Raw genomic sequence first — 8,492 nt, 5'->3', positions numbered from 1 at the left:
CTAATGAAATATAATTTGTGTTATTACAAGTGTACAACAACAATAACAACAACCATATACCCATTGTAGTCCCACAAGTGGGTAGTTATATGAAAGCACAATTTTTATTCCACTCCTTTAATATTTTAACTTCCATTTTGATGAAATTATTTACTTCAAATCAAATGTGGAGCCAGAATTTGACATTTATAACTTATGTATCCTAATTTTCTGAAGTTATTTAGTTCTAAATAAATAATCTATACATAGTTAATGAACTTTTAAGACAAATACATAATTTAACTTGTGCAGCGGATGGAGCTGCTCCTCTCTTAATTAGGGATTAGGGGTTCGAACATGGATATGAAAAAATCTTTGGAGGAAGCCCTCCCCCCGAATAGGCGCGATACCGTGCGAATTATCTGGATTAATTGGGCTCAAATGCGGATATCGAGCACCAACCAGAAAACCAAAGAATATGAAAAATGAGGTAGAAGGTTCGATAGCTTTTCAAAAGTAGACCTTAAAAACAAAAAACAAAAAAATTGACTTAAATAAATAAGATTAAGACCTAAAAGTAATTAATTCAAAAGTTTTAAAAAAAATTGGAAATTATTGTGAGAAATACAAAAGTTTTCAGGTTCGATAGCTTTTGAAAAGTATACTTGATCAAAGTTATATCCGATTTTATTTTTATAGTTAATGAACACCCTTCATAGATCAACTAATACTTTTATTTCAAGGCTGTATATGTAAAGCAAATTAATCGTGCATCATATAAAAAATCTATAAACAAAAAAAAAATAGAGAAAAAATTCAATTTGTACGTGCTTAGCACCACTTTCAATGAATATCACTTGCACATGAATGATTAAAGATTTTGTGACTACCAAAATGAAACGTTGAACATAATAAGCTCAGGCAATAATTCAGGGGTTATAGCCTATCCCAAGAAAAGTCAAGTCCACCAATTCTTATATTTTATATTCTCACGTTGCGCAAGTACTTTTTGTAGCTATATTCCCACATGGAAAGTCGTTTCTACGAAGTTGATAGTGCAACTTTATATTTGTTTTTGGCTGAAGTTTAATATTAATATAAACTAATACATTCATAGTGATGCATGCCATATTAAAAAACAAAATAAAATCAACCCATCGCTACCCAATATTATTCTTCGCCTTGACTGATTAAAAGAAGTCGTCCGTAATAATTTGTTTGTGTTAGCGTCGACAAGAGTTGACGTCGATTATATGGAAATGCCAACACAAGCAGACAAATTAAATAGTATTTATTGGATTTTTTGTATGATATGATATCGATAGAATACAAAATCATACACCTTGTGTTTGGGATATGTCCTTATATTAGAAAGGAGTATTTAGTAATTAAAGATTATGTAAAAGGTGAAAGAAATATAGATTTAGGCATTTGTGGGTGGCAGCCTCTCCTTGCAACCCACTAAAAGATAGCCCATTATTCGGCAATTCGTTTGAACATTTTTTTTTTTTAAAGTAAATGCCACTTAATTACCCCTTAAACTTTCTAGACTTGGGAAGCAATACTCCATTCGCACTTTGAATGGGACAAAGAATTTTCTTGATCTGTAATCAACAGCTTAAATGAGATGGTTATTGTTGTTAATTTGCTATGTACATGTTTGTTGTCTTTCAATTAATTAATGAATAGCCTATTGTTAGAGCAAATTGCAAGGGAATGCTCATATATTATATGCCTTTGGATCCTTCCTGCATCTATCTAATGAAAAAGATAAGTCTCTTCATCTGTTTAGCATATATAATGTTTGACGGACTATTATAAGTAGAACTAGAAAGTGTCAAATGAACGGGTTAGGCTGTAATTGGATATGTCAAAATGGGTTGAGTTAATAAATAAGCAGGTCATTGGCCCGCTCAAATCTAAACGGGTTGGACGAGTCATGAGTTTATGAGTTGATTTTGTCACCCCTGAGTAGAAACTATTGAAGAGCATCGGACGAACTGTGTGTCTGTGTCAAGAATATTTAATATACAGCAGTAGCATGATACTTGATTTTTGGAACAACAGCTTGCTTGTGAATGTTCAAGAATATTTACTATACAGCAGTAGGAAAGAAGCTAGTAAATTTATCTAACCAATTACCAAAAAACACAACTGAAAGCTACAAGCACTAGTGCTCCACCAATACAAGTACCAATCAAAACATAATCGATCAATTTGCACAAGAAAAGAGCTACACAAATGCTATAATTTAGCAATTTATTTCAGTGTGTACAAACTGGACTCATAAAGCTATTTTGTTTGGATCTGCTTCATCGCACCTAAATATCCATTTGTTATATGATTACGCGACCACTCTGTGATCAGATTGCAAACAAGTTCTTTAGGTAATATTGAGAAGAAATAAGAAACACATTATCTATGAAGTTTGACGGAGAACACAAAGAACACTTTGTACATGAAATATTCTCCAAATTCAACGCAAAAGCACTTGACAATATAGAATCAAAAATAAAGTTCAAGATTTTAGATCTCAAGATTTTCAAAACTGGACTAGTACAAGATTGGTTTTTATTTTGGCAAGAACAATTGATAGTCCTGCAACTATTTTGACCAGGCCCTGTAGGACCATCTGTAGGTACTGGAGTACTGGACGACCAAACGAGTCATTCAATACTTATCAGTTAAATCTGGGATTAAAAGGATATATACCTCGCATACATGTGTTTCATGTGGACTTTCGTTGGCTGCCAATTTAGCAGAAGCTTATTATACATAGTACTATAGTAGCATGTCATCTCAAATATGTGCTTGTTCAGCTGCTCGGCCAATACAAAGACAAAAAAGCAGACCTATCTGAACAAGTATACACCTTGAGAAAAATGAAGTCCACAGGCCAACCCCCGGGAATCAAACGCTAGGGGAAGCAAAATAAATATGGCTGGCAGACCCTTGACCCAAGTCGCCTATGCTGTAATTAGAACTTTTTGCCGTTTCAATAGGATAGTAATTTTCATCGAGAAATAAAGTAACCTGTCTCAAATGGAAAACAGCACAAATATCAAGATCAAGATCCAAGACTATATAACCAAAGACAATGTCAATCAACAAGTCAGAGGAGTTGATAGTCAGAATTAATCAAATCTCTGTGAGTTTGTCAAAATTAATGCACCAACTTCCCCTGCTGCGGACTAGCTTAGATGGTTCTGATTCACTTGTGACCCCCTGAAATATACAAAGGCGATGTTACAATAAAAACCAAAGGAGAATTTAGGACCTAGCAATGCTTCCGAGTATATATCAATTGTAACAACCTTTTCTCTAATATATAGTGGAAGAGCAATCTAGGCGAGATTGCACACAGCAGTTTCAGTTGGACCTGTATACATAATAATCTCTAGTGCATGAGTTAAAAGACTTCATAGCGCCCAGATTCTGTTGGTTGCTTTTTTATCGCATTCCAACGAGCAATGAGAACAATAATGGAACTATATGAAAGTCACCTTAAGTAAAACATGTAAGGGGTCCTGGTTTCTATCTGGGACTTCAAGATCTCAAACCAGAGATATTCTACCTGGACAACCCACCCTGAGATGACAAAGGCAATTTATTGAGAATTAAGATCAATGGTAACAAGGATCGTTTAACCCACTCTCAAAGGTGCTAGCAGCTAACCTCAGTTGCAGACTTATTTTTCCCTCCTTTTCATACTTCATGTAGAGGTTCTCGAAATCATTATCCCGGCAGTGTCCCAAAACAGGAGCTTTGTTTGGAAAAAAACAAAGATCAGGCACCTCAAGAGCATGGAAAATATCTCTGACCGCATGCTCTTCCAGCAGAAATGAAAATTTCAGTGACGTTTTGTCAAATTGTTGAGTCTAAGCCTTGTATGTGAAAGGCGAATAGAAATTCTAGTGCACTAGCAGATCAGAGTTCAGTATCGTTATACACACACACACACACATATTAACCACCTTTCCTTGAGTCTTCCTTAAATTCAAATTTAGCAGGTATGCCTCAAGATAGACAGCAAAAAACATGTATATGCAGCATACATGGTAAAAGAATTTTTTTAGAAAGGCCTAAACCCTGCACTTTGAAATTCTAAACAGGTACAGAAACGAGGTCACACCATTTCTTTTGAGACTCCCTTTGTCAACATATTGGCAATGTCACCCATTTAATGTCCCATTTATTCCATTAGTACTAATTCCGAGTAGCACTATTTTGTGGACATCTACTCAAATTCTCGAGTTGGTTTGCTAATGACTGCAACTTGTTAGAAATAGTGTGCTACAAGTGCAAAGCATAGAATAACAGTAAAGTATTCTATCAAGATTAGGTGTATACATTATTTTGTGCCTAAGAATATATACTCCAATACACATCCTCCAAGATTATGATTTGCATTATCCCATTGTGGAAAGTAATTGGACCTCCAAACAGACAAATTCCAACATGAGATTTACCCAAACCTTTCAGATGAATCAAGATTTGTTGGCAGTTCTATTTACAATTGAAAGTAAAGAAATCTTCCTTTGCAATGAAAGGATTAGAATTAGAACCCCCGCATGAACTACAGGAAGATCGGAAATCATGGTAGTGGTATTGTTCTACGTCGAATCCTGCATTATGTAGCCCATGGATCAAGAAAAACACTCATGCTACAGGAAAAAAAACAGATGAGAGGTAAAAAAAGGTTTGCTAGAAAACATTTAGCAGCAAAAGCATCAGAAGAAGAATCATTTTGGCAGTAATAATTTAGTTCCAAAAGGTTACACTTTAGTGTGGTAAACTTTTCCTGAAGCCTTGAGAATCATCTCCATTTGCAGAACCAATACTTTAGTGATAAAAGTAGTGATACCTGGGAATGTCGATATCCAATATGACTTCCAGAAAAGGGAGAAGCTGGGCTAGAAAAGTGATTATGAAGTAGCCATAGTATTACTAGCATATAAAAGGGAAAACATATCCTCTTGTGTATAAAAAAACAATATATAGTCCTTGCATGACAGGATTTACTCAGACCCCTTCTCTACTATTTCCTTAACACTATGCTATTAATCATAGTCTTCAAGTGTTTTACTAAGACCATTTTTTAGCATTTACATTATAATCTTCAACTGTTTTTCCGCATCAGTGTTTTTCTCTAATTTGCTATTTGATCATTAACATCTCTGCTGCTGTGGTCTTCTTAACTGGTTGTTTCAAGGCTCTGTCATTCAAAGTATAAACTGCCACATGAATAACTTTCCATATTCAGATTGTTGCATCCCTAACTGAAAGGAAAATGTGACTTTTTAATTGTATTGTTAATCTTCCATTGCTCAAAAAATTTCAAATATGTTAGCAAAAATCTGTTTATATTTTCACTTCAAAAAAATCTCATTGAAAGAACAGTATGAGACCAAAAGTGTCAGCAAGCAAGCCAGGAGATTGAAAGCCAAAGCACAAGCAGAACAAGCTTGTTTTCAAGTAAAATTGTTGTAGTAAGGGAAAGAAGGAAGACATCAGATAGGATCTCTTTAGCACAGCTAAGCTATATTAGAAGTTGACCAGGAGATTGAAAGCCAAAGCACAAGCAGAATGCTTGTTTTCAAGTAAAATTTTTGTATTAAGGGAAAGAAGGAAGACATCAGGTAGGATCTCTTTAGCACAGCTAAGCTATATTAGAAGTTTACTTCGTACAACCACGGTGACATAGACAAGAGTATGGAGCATAAGATCTGAAAATATATGGACATGTCCATTTATTTGGGTACTCTCAGGTCAAAATTTCCCTGTATACAAAACTAGTTAATTAGAGAAGCTAGTGGAAAAAATATACCTGCACAAGAAATTTTCAGCCAAAACAAATATTCAGTCTAGTGAGGATCCAAAAGGCTTACTCACGTACGACCCTTGGGGAATCACAATCACGTACACCCATTTGCAGCATTGGCGAGGCCCCCCACCCGCCCTTTTTTATTTCTTTCTTTGTCCTCACCAATTCATTGATCTATATTATCAACTCTATATCCAATCACAAGGCACCAAACTTCCAATCTAAACCAAAAGCCTTCTTCAGACTGTAGCGACAATAAGCAGGACAGATTTCTACTTCACCCATGTCAACGAATATGACAATCACAGCACTTAACCATCACGGAGACTTGGGGTTCAGAAGGTGTGAAGTGTGTGCAATAACCTCCAACAGGTGACCAGCATACACGAAAAAAAAAAAGGAGCCCAGGCCTGAACGCACTGCACTTGAATAGAATCAGAACTGAGGTTAAAAAAATTAGAACAAAAGATAGCATTAGAAAAGAAAAGCTCTTATCTTTTCTTTTTTTTTTCATTTTTGGCTTAAGAAAAAAGACTTGACACGGTATCTCCCATTAATTCAATCATTCAAGATCGGCCTATGTGACTCAAACCTCATATCTAAGAGATAACAAGAAATCATTTTTTCTGTATTTTAACATAGTAGAAGAAAGCTTAATCAGACTGTGTCATATCTCTCACATTATCAATCTAGCCAACCCACAGTTACACCATCAAGCTGACTCTTCAAGTTTCAAGCCTAAGATGTAGATCCTTTTGAGCCCATACGAATATGGCCTCTAGTGTAATCAAACCTAGTCACATTATAGTCCATCAGTATTAAACACCCTCAGATTCTCCTATTATCAGACTCCTAGTCTAGTCACATCACATAATACTTGGAGCAGATTCTCTAGATCAAAGCCCAACAATTAACATCACACATGCACCACCAATGAGATAATCAAGCCCAAAAATTAAAAATCAATGCAGACCAGTCCATCAGTGCTAAACACCTCAGATATCCTATTTTAAGAATTTGTGTCCTGTTCTCAGGTATCCTATTTTAAGAATTTGTGTCCTATTTTCAGAATCCTTATTATATCCTATTTTCAGATTCCCTCTCCTATTATCACAATCCCCGACACATCTCATCGTAACATAAATGACAGCCCAAAACATTCCAGCACACAAATCAGATAGGTCTATTATTGCTCAGATAATTGTTCAATCATCTCTCTTACAATATGGTTCTACGCACCTCAGAGTGGCACTAGCAAGCGGAGAGTTTCAATGTCAAAGCACAAAGTATGAAGAAGCGACCAAGATCCTTTTGCCCCCCATAATATATAGCGGCCTCAGAGCACAATCAAACATAGGTTGATTACAGGTAAAAATCAGCTCAGCAGTGCTGAACATCTCAGATCAGGATACATCAAAGTCTAAAATATGAAGAGGTACGAATTAAGTCCTTAATTGCAGCCTCGAAACACGATTCAAATGGAGGTCTGCGATAGCGCAATTTGACAACTATTACCAAACACTATCAGATCATATCTTATAATCATAATCTCCCGTCTAATGGATCATATCTTATTATCATAATCTCCCGTCTAAAAGATCATATCTTATTATCATAATTTCCCGTCTAAAAGATCATATTTTAATATATCAAAAGGCCCTAAAATTTTAGATCATTCTAAGTCCATAAATGATGTAGTATCACAGCACAATTCAGAAATACCCCTATATCTCTTCTATTATCAGAATCCCTAGTCTCATCACACCTTAATATATCTCAAGTTCTAAGCCCATAATTAGGATGTATAATCATTCACAAATACGCCTTCAATATCTTCTATTATGCTTTACAAACTTTAAATCTCAAACCTTAATTGTAAACTTTAAACCCCATATAAAACAAAAGTCATAAAGATGTCGCCTCAAAGCACACTCTAGAATTATATCTAAATCGCTCATTATCTTCAGCCAGCATCCAAAGAGTAAGGCCCTCAAGTACACAAAAACAATTATCCTCCAGTCCAACCAAAACACCAGACCATAGCACCCTGCAGCCCCGAATGCATTACCTCAAAAAGCCTAATACAATAACATAGTGCAGAGAAATAATGTAACACCCTGAATTTTTTTTAAGCTAACTCTTGAATTTTTGATTGACCATATCTTGATAGTAAGGGTATATTTTACTTTGCACTTTCTGAATGAGAACTTGACAATATTTGAAACTTGTTTGAAGTGTTATGTGTAGTTATATAAACTACTCCTACTATGATTATCTTAGTAATTTATTAATGGATTAGATATATATAAAAGTGAGCAGCTCTTTTTATTTTATTTTATTATTTTTTTCATCCTTATCCCAAGTAGGATATATACCCTTTTGGCTCTTATCCTCTCCACCACCCCCCAATTTCGTTTTTCTCCAAGGAAATAAAACGCCAAAACCTCTCTCCTCTCATAAAATTCATCCTCTAAATCAATCATCAAGACTTGTTTTGGTTGAGCCCCAAATAACTCCACACGATTGAGGTAAGTTATAAACTCGTTTTTGAACTGGACTGCTATTAGAGTTTTCAACATAATTCCTTGTATAAAGCTTAGTTTTAAGTGATTCAAGACGTTCTAGAAAGCTATTTCATATCCCTACAACTTTCGTTCAGGCTCCAAAATCCAGCTATGCTTGTATTTAC

At 35.2% G+C, this 8,492-nt stretch overlaps 1 long non-coding RNA gene across 1 annotated transcript; it reads right to left on the bottom strand.

The window, feature by feature from the left end:
* Nucleotides 1–2,661: 2,661 nt before the first annotated feature.
* Nucleotides 2,662–8,000, bottom strand: LOC132625236 (uncharacterized). Its single transcript, XR_009576701.1, has 4 exons — nucleotides 3,655–8,000; nucleotides 3,483–3,567; nucleotides 3,294–3,358; nucleotides 2,662–3,204 (listed from the first exon to the last, which is right to left on the bottom strand). It is a non-coding gene; the product is annotated as an uncharacterized LOC132625236 (long non-coding RNA).
* Nucleotides 8,001–8,492: the final 492 nt, after the last annotated feature.

The sequence above is a fragment of the Lycium barbarum genome, chromosome 12, assembly GCF_019175385.1.
Source record: "Lycium barbarum isolate Lr01 chromosome 12, ASM1917538v2, whole genome shotgun sequence".
Lineage (NCBI taxonomy): Eukaryota > Viridiplantae > Streptophyta > Magnoliopsida > Solanales > Solanaceae > Lycium > Lycium barbarum.
This window is presented reverse-complemented; position numbering and strand designations above follow the sequence as displayed.